Genomic DNA, 21,872 nt, shown 5'->3' with positions numbered 1-21,872 from the left:
AGCTTAGCTATTGTGAATAGTGCTACAATAAATATGGGTGTACAGGTACCTGTTATTTACCTGACTTACATTCCTTCAAGTTTATCCATAAGAGTGGAATTGCTGGATCATATGGCAGTTCTATTTTTAATTTTTTGAGGCACCTCCATACTATTTTCCATAGTGGTTGTACTAATTTACACTTCCACAAATAGTGTATGAGGGTTCCTTTTTTCCCACATCGTTGCCAACATTAGTTGTTGTTTGTGTTCTTGATGGTAGTCATTCTAACAGGAGTGAGGTGGAATCCTAACATAGATTTGATTTGCATTTCCTTGATAGTCAGGGATGTTCAGCATTTCTTTGTGTGGTTTTTTTTTTTTTTGTTTGACCATTTGAGCTTGTGTTCAGTTCATTTTCCCATTTCTTTATTGGGTCATTGATTTTTTAGGGAGTGTAGTTTTTTGAGCACCCTGTATATTCTTGTTAACAGTCCTTTGTCAGATGTATAGCTGGCAAAGATTTTATCCCATTCTGTGGTCAGCCTCCTCAATTTAGAGACTGTTTCTTTTGTTGTGCAGAAGACTTTTAATTTCATGTAGTCTCATTTGTCAATCCTTTCTCTTAGTTTCTGAGTCATTTGAGTTTTCTTTAGGAAGTCATTGCCTATGCCTATTGCTTCTAGCATATTCCCTGCTCTTTCCTGCACTAGCTTCAAAGTTTCAGGTCTTATGTTAAGGTCCTTAATCCACTTTGAGTTGATACTCATATAGGGTGAAAGACAGGAATCTAGTTTCAGTTTTCTGCATGCAGATATCTAGTTTTCTCAGCAACATTTGTTGAAGAGGCTATTTTTTCTCCATTGTATGCTTTGGCACCTTTGTCAAACATCAGGTGGCCGTAGCTGCATGGATTCTTATCTGGGTCTTCTACTCTGTTCCATTGGTCTTGATATCTGTTTTTGTGCCAGTATCATGTGTTTTTGTTGCTGTAAACTGACATTAAAGTATAGCTTTAGAAACTTCAAACTATACCACAGATCTAAGCTTTTAATGGTACAATTACTGCGAATTTTATGGGGGGGATTTTTTTTTCAATTTTACATATTATCTCTTAGTTCCCTTATTTTATTTTATTTCTTTTATGGTACTGGGGCTTGAACTCAGGGCCTACACTTTGAGCCACTCCACTAGCCCTTTTTTTTTGTGATGGGTTTTTTCAAGATAGGGTCTTGTGGAATTATTTGTCTGGGTTGCCTTCGAACTGTGAGTCTCCTGGTCTCTGCCTCCTGAGTAGCTAGGATTGCAGGCATGAGCCACCTCTTAGTTCCCTTTTATAGAAAATTAGGATCATCTCTTTAACACTGCTCCCTCAGACCATATCAATGCATATACTTATTTTTGTTTCTATTTTCCAATTATATAGTTTTAGCATGCTTTCTGATATGTTAGTACTTACAGTTTATATTTATTTGTACTATGATTACGTTTCTCCCTTCTTAACTCAAATCAGTACTTAGTGTGTCTTTTTGTTTGTTATCCGGGTTCCTGTGACTATTTCAGCCCCAAACTTTCTTAAAGAAATGTGAAACAGCTTTCAATAAAGCTCATGAACATATAATTTCTTCCTTGCTTTTTCCTTCTTTCCTTTTCTTCTTTTCCTTCTTTCTATATTTCCTTCCTTCCTTTCTTCCTTCCTTAAGAACTATTATTTCTGGAGACTTCTGTCTTCCTGTGAAAATCTGGATTCATTGCTTGCTAACCAAGTACCCCTAGCTGACTTTTAAATTGTCATTGATGGGAATTTTCTCCCTTCCTTCTTCCCTTCCTTCCTTCTTTCTTTTTTTTTCTTGTCTCTCTTTTTCTCCCTATATTGAATTCTTCATTCATTGAAGGTTTTTTTGTTTTTGTTTTTGTTTCAGGAGAAATATTCATTAGGATGACATTAAAAGGGGAGAAAAAGGCTAGCATCTACACAAAGTAGCATAGTGTGTTGAGACAGCGTTCAGAATAGGTTTTATACCTCTTCTACCTATGTACTTTTTTCTACCTGTATACATTCGATTGGCTATCTTTCTTTTCTTGTGGACCTCATTGATTGGTTGTCTCTTTGTTGGACCATGGTTTGAACTTCACATTCTGGAGCATCTCCTGAGCTCAGCTTTTACTATAGCATTCCTTCTGCATTTCCCAGTGAGACCCATTCATCCCTCACACTCCTTCTGCTCCTTTGTATTCCTTTGTCCACCATGTCTCCTTAAAGTGGGGGACCTCCTCTACATTGTTCCTTGACAGAACAACAAAACCAATCCTAGTTTTAGTGGGGCAAATGTCTCATCTTTTAATTGCTTTGAGCTGGGTAGGGTCGTAGAGATGTCCTTAACTATGTATTTGTTGTTCTGGTGGAGGGTTATGGGGAAGTCCAATGGAACATGGTAGGGTCTAACTGAATACTGGAATAATATTGTGTGGAAGCTTGTCTGGGGGCTAAGAGGCACTGAAGGGTCAGGTGATAGGGAATGGAACCCAAGTTGTAGCATCATTTGTAAATTTATGGCCTAGAGGTGAGAAGAAACAAATCTGGCTAAAACATTAATAAAAGAAGGACCAATGGTGAAAAGGAGTAAGATAGCTACTAGAGGTCCCAAGAAGGGAAGAAGCCAGGATTACCATAATCAGCTATTTTCCCATAAAAGCCATCCTTGGGTGGCTCATCCTCAAAGTCAAGAGGCTTGGTATGTTAGTTTGTGATTGTTGGCTTGAATTTGTTCTGATCTATTAACCCAAAAGAAACAGTCTTCCCCAAGCACAGCACAGGTTTGCCCTTTGAGGCAACAGTAAGCATATCTATAAAGTCCTCTCATTTTATAAGACTACCACTGCTAAAGAGTCAATTCATTTTTATACATCAACGAGGGTTTGGGCTAGGGTATATAAAACATTGGCTATCTCAAGTGTCTGAATTTTGTAGAGTAGGGAGAAAGAAATATTTTTCCCCATTCTTGTCCTATGTCTGATGTAATTTTGAAGTTTATTAGTAGTGACATGATTGGATAGCCCCCTTGTTTAAGAGGTTGTGAATGCCCATACATAAGAAAAAGCACCTCAATTTTTCCTAAAGTTATAGGAATAGTGAATGAGAGAAATGCTAGTTTTTGTCTAGTTAGAAAGAAGACAGGAATGGACTTTAGAGTTAGGTAAGCATGACTATGAGATATTTTTTTCTTCACAACTTCTCCACTTTTGTTGCCTCCAGAGCTATCTACTTCCTATACATCCCTGCACCTTTTTTGGTTTTTTTGAGGGTTTATTGAATCTTCAACTCCAACTTTCTGAGCTCTAGTCCATTTCTTTTCCAACTTACAAAATTTTGTTGATATCTCTTGTATACTGTACCTGTTGTCTCATTCAGCTTTCATTTTTTTTGTTCTTGGGTTTTATAATTTTTTTTACTCTGCTCTTAGTCATATTTCAAGATTGAATGTATCATTATATTTCACCTACATTCTGTGGCTTTAGTTTTTTCACTTCCAATATTTATTAATTCTGCTTCTGCAAGCATTTTTAAGCAATAAGATTTTGTAGTTGTCAGCATGTATGTGAATCCTTATCTGAAAAAAAGTAACAAAATGCATATCTTTATTATTTCTTGATTCATTAGTCTTAAGAAAGATAATTTGTAGTAATGAGTGTTTGTGCAGAAAAAATAGGAAAACATATAAGAAATTGGTTTTGTCATTGTTAGCATACTAAAGGGGTGAAGAGGGAAAAGTGAGTTTATCCCTGCTTAACCACTGTTTAGATGAGTAGCAGCAGAGAAAACAGGGTTTACTGAGAGTTCAGGATTGCTGCTCTAAGAAGTGGTTGAGGTTCTGCTGCTGCAACTGTTACCACCATTTACAGGTACTTAGAAGCTTATACCCCTGGCTATAAGAACCCAGAAGGCTAGAGTCTCCTGTTATCGTGGCCACAGTTACTGCTACTAGAGCCCATAACACTATGCTGCTAAGGCCTATACAGCACCATGACTGCCATTGCTGTGTAATGGCACTGCCTGTGGAAAGACTGCATAGCCTACACTTGCTCCCTGGTGCTTCTGTGTGCCCCCAAAAGTAAAAACACACACAAAGATTTCTCTCTCTCTTCTGCCTTTCAGTTCCCCAACAATGCCTCCCATTGGCAGAAGCCCACTGGAAAGCAGCTGGCAATGAAGTCTGTGTGATGTCTGTAGGCTCCTAGCCATCTTGTGATACAGAGGAGATTCCAGAAGTCTGGGGATGTTGCTGTGAGCCAAATGACATATAGCCAGCTCAGAGATTTTAAAGGGAAAGCTTTTTTCCATGTACTCATATCTAGCTGGCTTATCCTCTGAGTGTGATACACATCTCTATGTGTATTGTATGTACATATTTCTAATAGTCAGGGAGACTTTGAGAATAAAATCTGAACTGCTTTGGCAAAGAGGTTTGATAATTTTCCAACTGTGAAGAAAAATTTAATGATTATGATATTTCATTGATTATTTTAGCATTGCCAGAGTTTATATATTGCTGTTTTTGTTGACATTTACAAAATTTGGAGTATTTAAATTTAATAAATTATTAAATGGGACTTTCCAATTGTCTCGGATTTTTGGATAAAGCCAAAAATTGAGCATAAGTGTTCTTAAATTACTTACATCATAAAGATTTTTCTAAGGGTAGCCAAAATTAGGTTCAGAAACGGACGCCCAAAGCCTGTTGAGAGGGAACGGGACTGGGCCTGCTGCTGTCAACATGCTCTGTCTCATATTCCTCCCCCAACTCTGAACAAACTTGACTAGACGAGTGAAAGACTGGACCATTTTTTCCTTTTTAAAAACTTATTTGTTAAAGTAAATATATTCTTTCAGACGAATCTGGCTATTTTTGTTGCTCAAATTGAAGATAAAGAAAATCCTGTTTGTGCAAAATGTAATCATAGAAAATAAAAGGGTGTCTGTCTCCCAGATTCCTGTGCTCTTCTTCTCAGAAAAATTCAGAGTTCAATTCTTCTTCCCAACAAGTTGCTCATGTTTTGAAAAGGCAAAGGGAGGACACATTTATGAAGGTTATAATATTCCTATTTACTTATTCTTATGCCTTCTGGGCAGAGCTATTCAAAATAATGGAATGGGAGCTGTTAAGAATTGATGTCAATATCTCTCTCTCCCTGGGTGTATGTGTTTGTGTGTGTGTGGTGTGTAGTTTGACCAGAGGACTCACAAATACCCAGAACTTGCTTTGCCATGGCCATCCTTCCTTCAGAAATCCCCAAAAAAGGATATGTGCAGGATATGCTGAGCGACAGAGGATTGTGACATTGTACTTAACAACTGCTGGGATTTAATTCCCAAACTCCAAGCAGACAAGCGGGAACTAAACAAGATTCCTAAGAGTCTTAGGAGGAATTATATATACTCAATTGTTTTAAATGGCCTGTTTAAAAAAAAAAAAGTCCCTTTCTACTCCAATATTGAATCCACATTTGAATCTAAGTATTGCCACGTGGTGAAACTCTACTCATCAGTGCCAAATTGTAAGACATAAAAACATCTGGAAATGGAGAGTGTTCGGTTACCTTGTGGAAGATAGAGGTGAGAATTAGCCATTCTTTTTTTATTTCCTATTACAACTAAGACTTCTTGTAAGGGGAAGAGATCACACAAGTATGCTACCTTTTCCTCTCAAACACTTCACTATGATCCAGTTCAGAAATGAGAGTCTGATCATCTAGATCAGCAATGGGATGAAGTGGGTGGACAGCAGAGGTAAATGAAACCTAAAATTCTGAGTGACCAAAAAAAGCCATTGTGTTCATGTCAGCCTTTGGAGTAGTCACTATGAATAATTTAAAAGTTGAAGGCTTAATGATTGCATGTTTTAGTGAAGAATAAGCTTGATTTTACCTACTTTGAATAAACTTTACTGATCATGTTGAGATTGCTTTATTTTCTTACCTGTTGAGAAACTTTCTGTTTATCTTGCTGATTTTTTCCTCTTTCCAGACTCTAGTGTCTTTTCATGTTTAGTCCTGTGTATTCAACTGCACATTGTGGGGCAGGTGCCATTTCCAGGATCCAATATGATGTTGAACATTGAATAGGCAGTAAAGTATGATGGTAATGATGAAGCTTAGTGCATGTAGGATATTACTTAGGTTCATTAGGAGTTTACCAATAGACTTTTGCTTGTTTGTTTTGAGACAGGCTCTCACTATGTAGCCTACATTGGCCTCAAACTCATACTCCTGCCTCCTCCTCTAGAGTACTTGAGTTACAGGAGGGCACCATCATATCTGGTTCTACTAAACTTTTTTTTAAATTAAAACTGTCTTCAAATCCCTGTTTTGAAAAGTTTGCTCAATATTTTTTTTTCTTAAAGATTATTCAGTGGTCTGAACTCAAGTGGTAGGTAGAGCACTTGCCTAGCAAGCATGAGGCCCCTAGGTTCAATCCACAGTACTGTACCACCAACAAAACATGATTGAGTTGGGCTGGAGGTGTGGTTCAAGTGGTAGAGTGCCTGCTTTGCAAGCATGAAGCTCTGAGTTCAAATCCCAGTCCCACTGAAAAAATGATTTAGTGTTTTTAATATACCTTAAAGGGCTGAATTTGCTTTTTTTCCCTTTTTTTTTTGCACTTACTCTTTTGAAAGAACATACATGTGAAGATATATTTGGGATATAAAATATGAGAAGAGCTGCAAAGATAGGGGCAATCTCATAAAATGCCCTTTTTAACTAAAGTAGTATGTAAGGGAAAAAAGAAACCTCTTTTCTTTGAGTTACTCAACTCAGGTAGTTGAAATAAGAAAATAAGAACAGTCCTAGAACAGATTGACTTGTTTTTCCTTAATGATTAGGCCAATTTCCAATGCTCTTTTGCAGAACAAAATGACATGCATAATGGGAAAATATTAATGGGAAAAAATAATGGGAAGTGATTATACTTTCTTGCCAGCCAGTGTGCTAAATTATATCAGCTCATTTAATCCACTCAACTACTCTATAAAGAACATGACATCATTATCTGTAATTTATAAGCTAGAAAACAGTCTCAGAGGACTTGAGAATTTTCCTAACTGCCACCGCCAGTTATGACAGCCCATGATGTGAACATACTTCCGTTTGACTCTCTAGTCTGGCTCATAACCTTGATCACCATACTTTACTGCCTCCAAAAGGCTAAGAAATGTTCTTAGGAACAAAAAGAGGAAGATGGTTTTCTTTTCAGAGAACTTTAGGAAATTATCCAAACCATCAGAAATCTGAGCTTCACATTTTATGAAAGTGGCAATTAGACCATTTGAGGGTTTACTTAGAGCTTTGAACTGACACCTTCATTAAGGTTTAGAAGTAGTTGAGACATACTTTAGGTTGAACTTTCAGATTGACATGTTTTGCACGATAGTCATTCTCTGCTGAAGAGAATGACTCATTTGTATAAAAGAATGACCTGTGATTGACTTGTTGTTGGAAACAAATAAAAAAGTTATAATAAATTGAGACAGGTTATTTTTCAAGGGGGTAAAATCCGAGATCAGGTGCAGTATTAGCTTTATATATATATACATATATATATATATATGTATATACATGTATATATATGTATATATATATGTATATAATTTCATTTACCTTGTCTAGTGCATCAGATTTTTGTTTTGTTTTGGAATAGTGAATGGAGTTATTTTAACGGAGTGCTAATGTGGTGGGTGCCAGGTGAAAAATCCAATTGAAATGCTGTCACAAGATTCTTTTGTTTTACTGACAAGAGGTGTCATGTTCTCTTGATTCCCGATATATGGAGTGTGAACTGATAAATAGTTTGGAGATGAAATTGTCACTCACCATTATCACACTCAAGCAATTATCTTTTCTGTTGGCTTTGCAATGCTAGCCATGAAATTCAGGTTCTGAGGTGTGGCAGCAAAGAGAAGGAAAAAACAACATGGATGTGATCAGAAACTGAAAAAGTGCTTACTTTGGTTAGAAAAGTAAGATTTCGAAGGGCTTAAATTCAGGTGGAAGTATTTTCTGCTATTTTCAAGAATAAAAGAGGAAACAAAACCAGGACAAGGAGGCAGATTGGAGGGGAATCTACCTTAAGGTTAATGAAACTTAAGCTTCAGGATCCGTTACATGTTGGAAATCATCCCAAGGTTTTCAGAGAGGCCATAGTAGTGTGCTTACTTGGCAATTTATATTTGTAAAATTTGGGCAAGATTAATAAACACAGTAAGTTAAATCTGCTGGTGTTTTCAACTCTGACTTCTCTTCCATTACATTTCTCCTCTATTTGGTGGCTTTGTAGTGATTCCACACATTTTTTTAGGTGTAACTAAGGAAATTTGCATGGAGAATGTATTTTGTTTAGTTTAGTGAAATATGTGTTTCACACTATTACTTGCCATATATTTAAGTTTCTCCTTCCTCATTCTGGCATAGTAATAGCTTCCAGGTATATGCCTATTGCCTATTCTGCCAATTTGATTAATGTTGTGATTTACTGGTAGTGGCCAAAGTAGTAAGAATATGTGATATGAACATGTCTTAAGGTGCTTAGTATTTAAAGTATATGTGTAATGGAATAGAAATAAGGTTTGACATGTTTAACACTAGAAGTTAGTCTGTGAAAAACATTTCTGATAACAAGATGTGTAAAATTATAATTGGGTGATTTGGTTCCTATCAATGCTTTCACCTATTAGAAATATACTTAATAATGCAGTATATAAATTTATCATTTTTTCTCTTTTTTGGTAGAAATAGTGTGAAGTAGAATTTGTGAGAGGATATGTGACATTGAAGTGACTGCTGACCATCTGGTTACCAGCCTGATGTTGAAGAAATCAGTTAGAGGAGAAGTGAGAAAGCTTTGGAGATGCACAGCTAAAACCTGGTGTATCATTATGGAAACCTTTCTACAATTGGACTTGTGATCAGCCAACAATGTAGTAACATCAACAAGACAGCAGAATAGGAGTTTCCAGTGCTCATTCCCTTGAAGAAACTCCAATTTGAATAATCATTCATGTATAAAATATCTTTTCCAAGAAACTGAGAAAGAAATTACAGCACCTGGGTGGAGCACAGAAATAAGAGGAGACATACTGAAGAGGATAGGATAAACAGTTTCAAATTGCCCACATCACACCTCCCCCAGACCTTCACAACTCAGTGCATAGGGATATAACTTCCCTGTAGGGGAAGGAGAGATAAGTCAGTACCCAACTTGTCTGAAGGCTTTAACACCAAACTTGGTCTAGTGCCAAGAGGGACCCCAGAGCCCAAGCTATGGGCAGTCCCCAACAGATGCAAGATTCAAACCCATCACAGCATCAGCCCGGCCTCTGAAGCTCTAGGCTACAAATTTACCTATGTGGATTTAGACTCCAACTCTACCCCAAATCCAGACCAATCGCCACAGACCCAAACTCTAGATATTCTCTAGTTCTGAGCTAACCACTATGGCAACAGGCTTCATGTCCACCATTGAAGATCCAGAAAATAAGCCCACAATTAGGCCAGACTGGGATTCACAATCTCAGGCTCCAGGTAGTCCTTTGTTGCTCCAGACTGCAGTGGACCCAGGACTGAACCACTTTAGCAGATTCTGTGTTCAGTACTATAAAGACCACAATGTGACAGTCTGGTCCCTGTGGATCTGGACTTCAAGCTCACCATGAACTGAGCCACTTAGCGGGTAAGCCTAACTACAGACCCCAACAGTCAGCTCACATGAACCTCTGGATGAGCTTCTAGTGCAAGCATTTCTATGCCAAAACCATTCTGTAAGAACTCAAAGAAGTGCCTACTTACTCTACAAATGTGAAGCCACTAATGCTCAGCCACAAAGATTGTGACTGACACTACCAAAGGAACAAAATAAAGTGCTGGTAACAAATCTTCAAAGCATATATCTATGAGTTGCTTGACAAAGAATTCAAAATAACCTTTTAAAGCAGCTCAGGAACCACAAAAGGACACACACAACTAAGTGAGATAAGGAAAAGAGTGTGGGAACACCATGGAAAGCTCAAAAGGAAAAAAGACCATACAAAAGAACCAAACAAATATTCTGGATTTGAAGAACACTATGAATGAAGTGAGAAATTATGTAGCAAGATTCAACAGCACATTTGACCAGATAGAATAAAGACTAAAAAAGCTTGAAGACCAGTTATTTAGAATTGTTAGTAAGAGAGATTTAAAAAAAAAAAGGATAAAAGAATGAAAAAGTAAAGCAAGTCTACGGGACTTATGGGAAACCATTAAGCCAATCAATTTATGCATTATGGTAGTCCCAGAGAAGCAGAGACAGAGAAAGGGAAGAAATCATATACAAAGAAATAATGACAGGAAACTACCCAAATCAAGAGAGCAGCTAGATCCAAAAATCTCAAAGAACTATAAATATATTAAACAGAGAGCTTTTCACCATGACACACTATAAGCAAATTCCCAAAAATGAGGACTATCTGAGATTTTCAAAAGCAGTAGGAGAAAAGTGGATCATCAGATACAAGGAAAACTCCATAATACTACCATAAGATTTTTTAGCAGATCAGAGCAGAGTGGAATGATATATTCAAAGTGTTGAAAGAAGAAACTGTCAACCCAAAAATACTACTAAAGAAGTCTTTCAGAGATATTTTCTCAGATGAATAAAAGCTGAGAGAATTGATCACCATTACACCTTCCTTATAAGAAATGCTAAAGGGATTTCTAGAAGTTAACTGAAATAATGTTAACTAACAATGTGAAAATGTATGACAACATAGAACTCACTGTGAAGGTAATACTATGATCAAATTTAGAATAATCAAATATTGTAAGGGTGATGCTTAAGTAACTTTTAGTTCTAATACAAAAGTTAAAATACAAACATTAAAATAACTAAAGCTACAATAATTTGTTAGTAGATACACAATATTTAAAAATATAAATTGTGACATTAATAACAAATTCTAATGGGAGAACAATTTAAAGGACAGTATTTTATATGTTGTAAAATTTAAGTGGCTATAAGCTTAAGATGGATCACTATAACTATTAAGATGTTTTATGTAAGCTTGATCATAACCACAAAGACCTATTAATAGAGGAACAAAAGATAAAGGGAAAGGAATCAAAGCAAGTGGCTGCAGAACAGCATCACATCATAAGGACAGCAAGATAGGGAGAAATAAAGGAAATACAAAGCCATAAGAAAACAATTAACAAATGGAAAAAGTGGTTACTCACCTATATATAATTTAGATTTAGATGTAAAATGGATTAAATTCTCTAGTCAAAAGATGTAGAGTTCCTGGGTATGTTGGCTTATATCTGTAATCCCAGTTACTTAGGAAGCAGAGATAGGAGGGTCACAGTCTGAAGCCAGCCCAGACAAAAAAGTGTGAACTCTATCTGAAAAATAACTAATTCAAAAGGGGATATGGCTGTGGCTCAAGTGGTATAGTGCTTGCATAGCAAGTGTGAGGCCCCAAATTCAAGTTCCAATACTGCCCCCCGCCAAAATTTACAATGTAGGATCCAACAATAAGCTGCCTATAGGAGATTAACTCTGGCTTTAAAAGCACACATTGACTGAAAGTGAAGGAATAGATAAAGGTGTCTGTGCAAATGGTAACAAAAAGACAGCAGAGGTGGCCATAATCATATCAGATGAATTAGATTATCAGTCAAAATCTGTTACAAGAGCTAAAGAAGTGATAAAAGGATCAGTTCATCAGGAAGACATAATAATTGCAAATATAAACATACCCAACATTAGATCACCTAAGTAGCTGAAATGAATATTAAAAGAATTGAAGGGAGAAATAGACAGTGATGCAATAATATTAGGAGACTTTAGTACCCAATGTTCAATAATAATATCCAGGTAGAAAATCAAGAAGGAAATTATGGACATGAATAGCATTTTAAAGCAAACGGATCCAACAACAGTGGTATACAATTCTTCTCAAGTGCATGCTAAACAGTTTCAAGGATATATGTTAGGTCACAAAACAAGTTTTAACAACTTAAAAAATATTAAATTATATAATATAAATTATACATAATGGTATAAAATTAAACATCAATAACAGGAGAAATACTGGAAAATTCACAAATATTTGGAAATTAAACAGCACACTCCTGAACAACCAGCAGGTCAATCTTGAGACAAAGGAAAATGCAAATGCCATATACCCAAACTTACGTTATGCAGCAAAAATGGTGTAAGAGGGAAGTTTTTAGTGCTATCTGCCTTCATTTAGAAACAAGATCTTAAAAAACCTAATTTATATCTTGAGGAACCAAAAAAGAACAAACTAAGTCAATAGTAGAGAAGGAAATAAAAAAATAAAATAGTGACTAGAAAAAATAATAGAAAAAATCAAGGAAACTAAAAGTTGATTTTTTTTAGACAGATAAAAAAATTGGAAAGGCTTTATCTAGGCTAAGAAATAAGAGATGATCTAAATAAACAAAATTTATAAATGAGAGAGAAAACATAACTGATTTTACCGGAACACAAGGACCAAAGAGGTTACTATATGCCAACAAATGTGATAACCTAGACGAAATGAATTAGTCTTTAGAAACACAATCTGCAAATAATAGATCAAAAAGAAATGGAAATTTGAATAAACCAATAACAAGAAAGGAGGTTGAATCAGTAACAAAATTTCTCATAAAAGAAAATCCCAGGACCCAATGGATATACTGTGTAATTCTACCAAATATGTAAATAATTAACATCAGTTCTTCTCAAAGTTCCAACAAATTGAAAAGGAGGGACCACCTCAAACTCTTCTTAAAAGATGAACATTATTCTTATAACAAAGTCAGACATTCATACTACAAGAAAGGAAATTATAGGGTAATGTTCCTGAAGAACATAGGTGCAAAACTTCACAACAAAATACGAGCAAACTGAATTCAAAAATACATAGAAAGAAACACATACCTACATGATCAAGTGGGATTTGTTCCTGTGAAATAAGGATGGTTCAACATATACAAATCAATAAATGTGACAAACCACATTAGTATAGGGAAAGATAAAGTCATATGCTCATCTCAATAGATGCAGAAAAAGCATTTGACAAAATTAAACATCATTTCATGATAAAAACTCTCAACAAATTATGTATAGGAGGAACTTATGTTCCAGACCCACAGTGGATACCTGAAAGATTACAGTATTGAGCCCTATAAATAATGTGCTTTTCCTAAGCATACATGCCTATGATAAAGTTTAATTTGTAGATTAGGCATAGTAAGAGATAATAATACAATAATATTGTATTAACTAATGATATTACTTATTAGTTGCTAGTTAGTATTAAATATTAGTATTTAACATTAGTAACTGATAATAAAATAATGTATAATGTAATGAAAGTTATGTGAATATAGACTCTCTCTTAAAATAACTTATTGTACTTATGTGGTACCCAGTCTCTCTGTCTGAGCCCTCCCGCAACATTTCTGGGGTGCTCATTCTGGATTCAGAATGGTGTTTTCACCTCCTTGTCACCAGCTCAGCATCCCCAGCCTGCTGGGAGTGCGCCCCTGCCAAGGGCCACCAGACCATGTTGATCCAAGGGGAGGGAGCCTCTCTCTTAGTGAACCAAGTAGGCAAGTTTTGGTCACACAAAGGAACCTGGAGAGGCTTGGGAACAACTTGGAAACCCTGCTCATCAGACTGGTAAGTTTGAATTCAGGCCTGCCTCAGGAGGCAGAAGGGGAGTCCAATCAAATCCCAGAGACAGAGACACCTGAGTAACCACAATTTGGGGTGAAGCCATATTTCGTAGGTTCAGGGAGTGGGGTGGAAGTACTGTGCTGTGTGAGAGTGTGTGAAAGGGGGAACCTAAGACAGCCCATCTGTGAAGTTAATGCGGAGTCCCAATCTGCATGTCTGTGGCAAACTCATATGGTCCAGTGGGCCCTAACAGGACCTCTGCTCCGGGGCTTGTACAGACTCACTACAGCCAAGAGATGCCCAAATCCCTGCAGGGGGGAGCAGCCGGAAACAGATGAAGCAAGTGGTGGTGTTTTCCTGTGTGTGCTGAGAGGAAAACCTCTTACCTCCTCTCCACAACCCTCATCCCTTCCATTTCTGTCTCTGCCTTGCCATCTGGTAATGGGAGGAATGGGAGGAGGATAGAGTAAGAACACCCCCATAGAATGCATGCTTAAGAACTTTAAAAAGGGATTTCATAGAGATTATGGGGTCAAGATGACTCCTGACAGGCTTAGGACCTTCTGTGAAATAGACTGCCCTGCCTTTTGTGGAGGATGGCCCTTGGAGGGGTCATTAGATAAGGTCATAGGATAGAGTTTTTGAAGTGGTTGTAGGGGAACTGGAACACCCAGATCTGTTTCCTTATGTTGATTGCTGGCAGGATGCAGTCCTCAGTTGGCCCACATGGCTAAAGCTCCACCTAGAGGAGGCATGTAAGGTCATGGTAGCCAGGGTGGCAGCAGCTTCCACATGCAGGAAAAACTGTAAAAAGCTAGAGAAACCCATATTAGCAGGGGACCCCGAAGGGACCTCACCCCCTTCTGTGGCACTGTACCCACCTTTGCCACCACCATCTGCCTCTTCATCTCCACCCTTGGAAGGGGAAGCAGCATCAAACCGGGAAGCCCCAGCAGCAAATATGCCTACAAGGGCAAGCCCAGGAGTCCTTGAGACTGCAACAACCCCACCTTCCTCAGGCCCCACGAACCTCATGCTTACTCCAAGCCCATCAGTCCTCACTCCACAGCTCCCTGTGAGACTGGCCTCTAGGTTCAACCAGGAACATTTGAACAATCCCACAGTCAGCCTAGCCTCTCTTCCAGGACCCACCAACCTGCAGATGCTCCTGAGAGATTCAGGGCCAAATACAAGGAGGAAGGCGGATATTGTCTACCAGCCTTCACCACCACAGACCTCCTTAATTGGAAGCATACCACCTCCTTTATGGAAAAGCCTCAGGCCCTGATTAATCTAATCCAGTTCATCATCCAAACTCACAAGCCTACCTGGACAGACTGCTGACAACTTCTTCTGACTCCGTTTATTACTGAGGAGCAACACCATATAACCTTAGAAGCTCTAAAGTGGCTGGAAGATCATGCCCCTGCAGACACTCTAAATTCCCAAGCCTATGCCCAGAGTCAGTTCCCCAAGGAGGACTCCCCACTGGGACCCTAATGGTGATGGAGATTACCAGTGGCTTGAACAGTATCAGGAGGTACTATTAGGAGGCATGGAGGAAGGAGGGGAAAAGTCTTGAACATGAATAAGGCAACAGAAGTCCTCCAAAGGCCAGATGAGCGCCCTGGCCAGTTTTTTGAGAAGCTGTGTGAGGCCTTCTGCCTATACACCTCTTTCGACTCAGAGGTGGCTGAAAACCAGAGGATGGTTAATGCAGCCTTTGTTAGCCAGGCCCAGGGGAATGTAAGGTGAAAATTACAAAAGCTTTAAGGGTTTGCTGGTATGAATGCCAGCCAGCTTCTGGAGGTGGCCACAAAAGTCTTTGTTGATTGAGGAGGAGGCCAAATGGGAGGCTGATGGAAAGATAAAAAGGAAGGTGGACCTCTTTGCTGCAGCTCCAGCCAGACAGGCAGGTGGGCCCTGGCATCCAGGCTATGGCAGAGGAAGAGGCAATCCCCATGGACAGAGGTCAGCACCCCTGGAACAGCCTCACCCTAGAGAGGAACTGAGGCAAGACCAGTGTGCCTACTATCATCAGGGCCCAGGGACCCCCAAAAGGCCCTCCAGACCAGAGGCAGAGGCTAAGTTATTGAAGGAAAGTATTGGCCTGCTCAGGGGAGAAAGACGTCTTCAGATTGGCAAGTTTTGAAGATTGTAAGAAGGAGTAGGACAGACCGGCCTCCATTCTACTTGGGCCCCAATAGCCTATGGTCCGAATGAAGATGGGGGCTGTCCCATTGACCTAACGGTGAACACTAGTGCTACCTATTCAGTTGTAACCCAACCCATGGGCCCTCTCTCAGAGACATGCAACCATTGATGGGGCCATGGGGGATCAGACTCACTGCCCCTTCATATCTAGAAAAATGCAGTTTCTAAAGCATGAAGTAAGGCATGAGTTTCTTTACCTTCCTGATTGCCCTGTGGCCTTGATGGGCAGAGACTGGTTGTGCAAACTAAGGGCACAAATAACTTTTGACTGATGGCATGGCAGCCTTAAAGTTGAGGGGCCTGAAGCTAAGATTCTAACTCTCATGGTTGCACAGGAGGAGGAATGGTGACTCTATTCTTCTAAGAAAGGGATTCCTGAGATGCCTACACTTCCCTTTAAGATTCCAGGAGTATGGACTAAGGACAACCCTCCTGGACTGGCTCAGAACATACCTCTAGTGGGGGTAGAATTAAAGCTGGGAGCCATCCCTGTTAGCTAGAGGCAATACTACATTCCTCGCAAGGCCCATATTGGAATCCAGAAGCATCTTGACAGACTCCTGAAGTATGGGATCCTTCAGCTTGTCAGTCTCCCTGGAACACCTCCCTACTGTCTGTCTGAAAACCAGGGACTGAAGACTTCAAGCCAGTTCAGAACCTCTGTGCAGTCAACTCAGCAACTATTACTTTACACCTGGTAGTACCAAACCTGTACACACTTTTGGTTCTTATCCCAGCTGAGGCAAAGTTCTTTACCTGCCTGGACCTTAAGGATGCATTTTTCTGCATCTGCCTGGCCCCACAGAGCCAACACATTTTGCCTTCCAATGGGAAAATTCTAGTACTGGATAAAAGGGACAATTTACTTGGACTTGGTTTCCACAAGGCTTCAAAAACTCTCCCACTATCTTTGGGATTGCCTTGGCATCAGAACTAAAAGCTTTCTCAGTTGACCAGCTGCACACTTCTCCAGTATGTAGATGATTTTCTGTTGGCTGGGCCAACTCACCTCCTCTCCCTTTTGTGGAAGGCAGGATATAAGGTTTCCTGAAAGAAAGCTCACATTTGCCAGGATACTGTCAAATACCTTGGAATTCACCTGTCACAAGGATGATGTAGACTAGGCCCTGAGAGGAAACAGGCCATCTGTTCCATTCTGGCCCCCAAGACCCATCTGCAGGTTAGAGAATTTCTTGGAATTGCAGCTTTCTCCTGGATCTGGATCCCCTACTACTCTCTCTTGGCAAAACCCCTTTATGAAGCCACAAACTGGGGCTAACAGGAACCCATGGTATGGAGAGAGGAGCCAGAAAAGGCCTTTAAAGAAATTAAGAGAGCACTCACAAACACCCCTGCTCTGGGCTTGCCAGATGTGATGAAGCCCTTCTTCCTATGTACTTGAAAGACTGGGTATAGCTGTAGGAGTCCTGACCCAGCTGTTAGGTTCATGGCACTGCCAGGTGGCCTATTTATCAAAACAACTTGATGCAGTTTCCTGAGGCTGGCCACCCTTCCTGCATGCCCTAGTGGCCACTGCCATCTTGGTGGCTGAAGCAGACAAATTTACTTTGGGACAAGAATTCACAGTCTAATTTCCCCACTCTGTTTTGACTGTCATGGAATATAAGGGAAATTATTGGTTGACAAATTCCTGAATGGTCAAGTATCAAAGCATGTTATGTGAAAATCTGTGTATCAGGCTAGAGGTTGTTAAGACCCTAAACCCAGCCACCCTATTGCCAGTTGATTCAGGCTCCCTAGAGCATGACTGTTAAGAGGTTATAGATGAGATGTTCTCCAGCCAGCCAGACTTGACTGGCTAGCCTATCAGTCATCTAGACATTGAGTATTTCACAGATGGCAGTAGCTTTGTCTGGGACAGCACAGGTTTTGCTGGATATGCAGTAGTGACTCTGGACATTGTCATTAAAGCACGTCTACTGCCAGTTGGGATCTCTGCACAAAAGGCTGAACTCATTGTTTTCATGTGGGTGCTCCGGCTCACTGCAGGACTGAGGGTAAATATTTGTATGGACTCTAAATATGCCTTCGCTGCCATTCATGTCCATGGAGCCTTATATAAAGAAAGGGTGCTCATCAACTTGGGAGGAGAAGGTGTTAAACATGGGCAAGATATTCTGGAATTACTAGAAGCTGTATGGGCCCCTAAGCGAGTAGTGGTCATGTACTGCTAAGGACATCAGAAGAGGGAGACAGCGTCTGTTCAGGGCAACTGAAAGACTGACAGGGAAGCCAAATAAGCAGCCCTCACAGAAGGACAAACCTCAGCCTCAGTGACAACTGCCTCGTTTCCATTTACTTTATCTGAATAAGAGCCATGGTATACTTCACAAGAACAGGCATGGTTTGAGACTGAAAGAGGAAATTTTCTACCAGACGGATGGTGGAAGTTTGCTAGTGGCTGCATTGCCATACCTGAGTTACTGGCTCCCACATTTGTCAAGCAGTTCCATGAAGGAACTCAGGGCAGACAGCTTTTGAGACCACCTTGACCCAGCATTTTTTTGTCCCCAAGCTCTCCAGAATAAGTAAGACAGTATGTGAGAGGTGCAGTTTGTGTGACAAAACAATCCCCACAGGGGCCAAGAGCACCACCCCATGTGCAATGTGTTGGAGGAACTCCTTTTGAAAACCTGATTGTGGACTTTACTGAGATGCCACAGGCCAAAGGATGTAAATATTTGCTGGTGTTTGTACCTTCTCAGGATGGGTGGAAGCCTTCCCTACTCAGAGTGAGAAAACCTGGGAAGTGGCCAGGTGCCTGTTAAAGGAAATCATCCCTCAATTCGGAATACCTGTGTCTAATGGATTGGACAATGGGCCAGCTTTTGTGGATGAGGTGGCACTTGGTGGCTAAGGGGTTAGGAATAACATGGAAGCTGCATACGGCCTACTGTCCCCAGAGTTCAGGGAAAGTAGAATATATGAAAAGGACTCTAAAATTGCAATTGGGGAAACTATGCCAGGAGACCCACCTACAATGGGATCAATTACTGCCCATAACCTTGTTCAACATAGGTCTAGCCCCACCAAATGGATGGGTCTCTCCCCTTTTGAAATTCTTTTTGGGCATCCACCCCCTTTAGTAAAGGGCCTGCAAGGGGACCTTATAGAAGTAGGTGACCTCACCTTGAGACAGCAGATGCAGACCCTTGGGTTGACCCTCTCAAAAATCAATGACTGGGTAAGAGACTCGTTAGTCTGACAACTCCCATACACTCTTATAAACCAGGGGATGCTCTTTGGGTAAAGGTGTAGAATGTTCAGCTGCTAAAGCCCCACTGGAGGGGCCCTTTTGTTGTTGTTTTGTCTACCCCCACCACAGTTAAGGTAGCAGAGATCATTTCCTGGATGCATTACATCTGCGTGAAGCCAGCTTCCCTTAAGTGGGAGTGCATCCTTGACCCAGCCTCACTGTACAAGATCACCCTTCAGAATGCCCACGCTCTTCCCCAGCAGGACCTTGCTTTCCAGGAGACAACAGGAGACCACAAATGATGAGACATCAGCCCTGCTCTAGTCACTCTGGGAGCTGGCTGGTCTATGCATAGTGGAAGCTTGAGGACTTGCTCATCTGACCTTTGTGGATGAGTCCATTCTGCGTATTCTTCTTGCTAATCTTGCTCAGCTCTCTACCTGGGGACTGTGACTCATGCATGCACACTACCCAAGTGGGGAGTGCTGTTACCAAAACTCTAGTTTTCTATACTTACTATTCTTGTGCAAGTACAGTTGTTGGGACATGCACCCACAACCATACTACCTACTCAGTATGCTCTCATCATGGTCAGTATATGTTTTAACCCCATCTGTCACCCTCGGGAGCAATGGCTACAGGTCCAATGATTCACCAGCACTGGGGAGATGATTAGCCAGACACAGGTTTACAACCCCAAAAGGCCAGTATCTGCATACTTTGATGTGTGCTCTGTAATAGCTAAAAAAGTCTATCAACCTCACAGTATTGGAAACACTTGTGGAGACCTGGCCTGGGAGAGAACTTAAATGTCAAATGATAAGTACATATGTCAGGGAGACAACTCTTTGCCATGTACTGGCAGGAGCTGGAACTACTGTCCATACTGGAGTTTTATTTCATGGGCTACCTGGCAAAAGGCAGAACCCTCTACCCTCCTTCAGAAAGGAGTAGCAGCCTCTAACTGCTCCATTGGCACCTGTAACCCAGTAAATTTTACTATACTTAAGCCTCAGATTGGGAATGGGGAATTAAGATTGGTATAATGATAGATGGAAATGGGTTTGACCCTGGGACTATACTGCATCTCAAATTAGTAACTATTACCAATGAGAGCTCTTTATAGCAAGTCTTTCACTCCCTCTACAAGGAGATGCAAAGTGAGTTTCCCATCTCAGTTAAAACCAAAAACCTGTTCCTCTTACTAGCTGAGTCCATAACACAAACTCTGAATGTAACTTCGTATTATGTTTGTGGGGGAATAAATATGGGAGACCATTGGCCATGGGAAGCAAAAGAGCTAAACCCACAAGAGCCCTTTAATGAAACCACTCTCTCTAGCCTTGGGGAGAGTGTTTGGCTCCTAAAAACCTCTATTATTGGGAATTACTGTGTCTCCCATCCAAAAGGTCAATTCTCCACCCTGGTAGGGGACTTGATCTGCTTGGAACAAAAGTTTTACAATGATATTGCTCAGGAGACTCAGTGGTTGGGGGATCCCAATCACACAGAGCCTCAATCTCACCCACTGGCTAACTTCCCTAAACTTAACAATAGCCTGGAATAATCTAACCTGGGCATAGAGAGGCAATCACCAAAGGGGCTATATTGGATCTGTGGGGAATGAGCTTACACAATCCTTCCCAGTGACTGGTTTAGATCCTGTGTGCTGGGCACCATCCAGCCTTCTTCTTGCTCCTGCTCAGATTTTTCCTGCTCAGAAAAATTAGGAGTCTCCATAAATAAGGAAAGGGTAAACAGGAAAAAGCAAGATGCCCTACAAATAGGGGACTGGAAGGTCAATGAATGGCCTCCAGAGCAGATCATTCAGTACTATGGTCCTGCTACAAGGGGAGAAGATGGCTCCTGGGGCTATTGTACCCCAATCTGTATGCTCAACTGCATCATTTGGCTTTGGGCAGTGGTTGAAATTATAACAAATGAAACAGCTAAAGCCCTCAACATATTAGCCAAACAACAAACTAAAATATGTAATGCCATCTACCAAAACTATTTGGCTTTGGACTCTTTGCTAGCCTCAGAGGGTGGAGTATGTGGAAAGTTCAGTTTGAGTAACTGCTATTTACAAATTGATGATGAGGGAAAGGTAATTGAAGAGATTACTGATAAGATGAAAAACTTACTAATGTCCCTGTGCAGACCTGGAAGGGATGGAGCCCCGATGACCTGTTCGGGGCTGGTTCTCAACCCTAGGTGCATTCAAGACCTTAACGGGCAACGTTCCTTGTCTTAGTAGCATGCCTGATACTACCCTCCCTAATCCTCCTGGTACTGCAGTCCTTCAGGACCATTATGGAAGCCACTATAGAAAGACAGCTGCTCATGTAATGATGCTAAGAAACTATAAACCTGTAGATCAAGATGATGCTCTTTGATCCAGAAGAGAGTCCAAGCATCAAAGGGGGGGAATGTGGCAGGAAGGCAGGGAGGGGAAAGGGAGATAATGAGTGATAATGAGATAATGAGTGCTACAGTGAAACAAAGAAAAACCTGATTTGGGAAATGTCACCTGGGGTGAGACCAGAGAAGGGTCACCTTGCCCCAGAGGTTAAGGTGGCCAATAAAATAGCATGTGATCATGTTTGGGACAAGCTGTGTCTCCCATTTCTATAACCTGCTCTAAATGGTATATAAGAACAGTCTCCTTTGTTTTCGGGACTCAGCCTTTGAACTTGAGTCTGCTGAGTCACTGGCAGCTTGCTTAATAAACTTGCTTCCCAAAAGC

General features: G+C 40.3%; 1 long non-coding RNA gene across 4 annotated transcripts in view; it reads left to right on the top strand.

The window, feature by feature from the left end:
• LOC141424912 (uncharacterized) overlaps positions 1-13,432 on the top strand; it is a 55,407-nt gene extending 41,975 nt beyond the window's left edge. For 3 of the 4 annotated variants that reach the window (XR_012449860.1, XR_012449858.1, XR_012449857.1), the window contains exons 4-5: positions 4,135-5,592; positions 8,763-13,432. This is a non-coding gene — a long non-coding RNA (uncharacterized lncRNA). The remainder of the gene's footprint in view (positions 1-4,134; positions 5,593-8,762) is intronic. The other variant, XR_012449859.1, reaches the window with a different exon arrangement.
• The last annotated feature ends 8,440 nt before the right edge of the window (positions 13,433-21,872 follow it).

Source organism: Castor canadensis, chromosome 7 (assembly GCF_047511655.1).
Source record: "Castor canadensis chromosome 7, mCasCan1.hap1v2, whole genome shotgun sequence".
Classification (NCBI taxonomy): Eukaryota; Metazoa; Chordata; class Mammalia; order Rodentia; family Castoridae; genus Castor; species Castor canadensis.
Note: the sequence above shows the minus strand (reverse complement) of the source record. Positions and strands in the feature narration are given on the sequence as shown.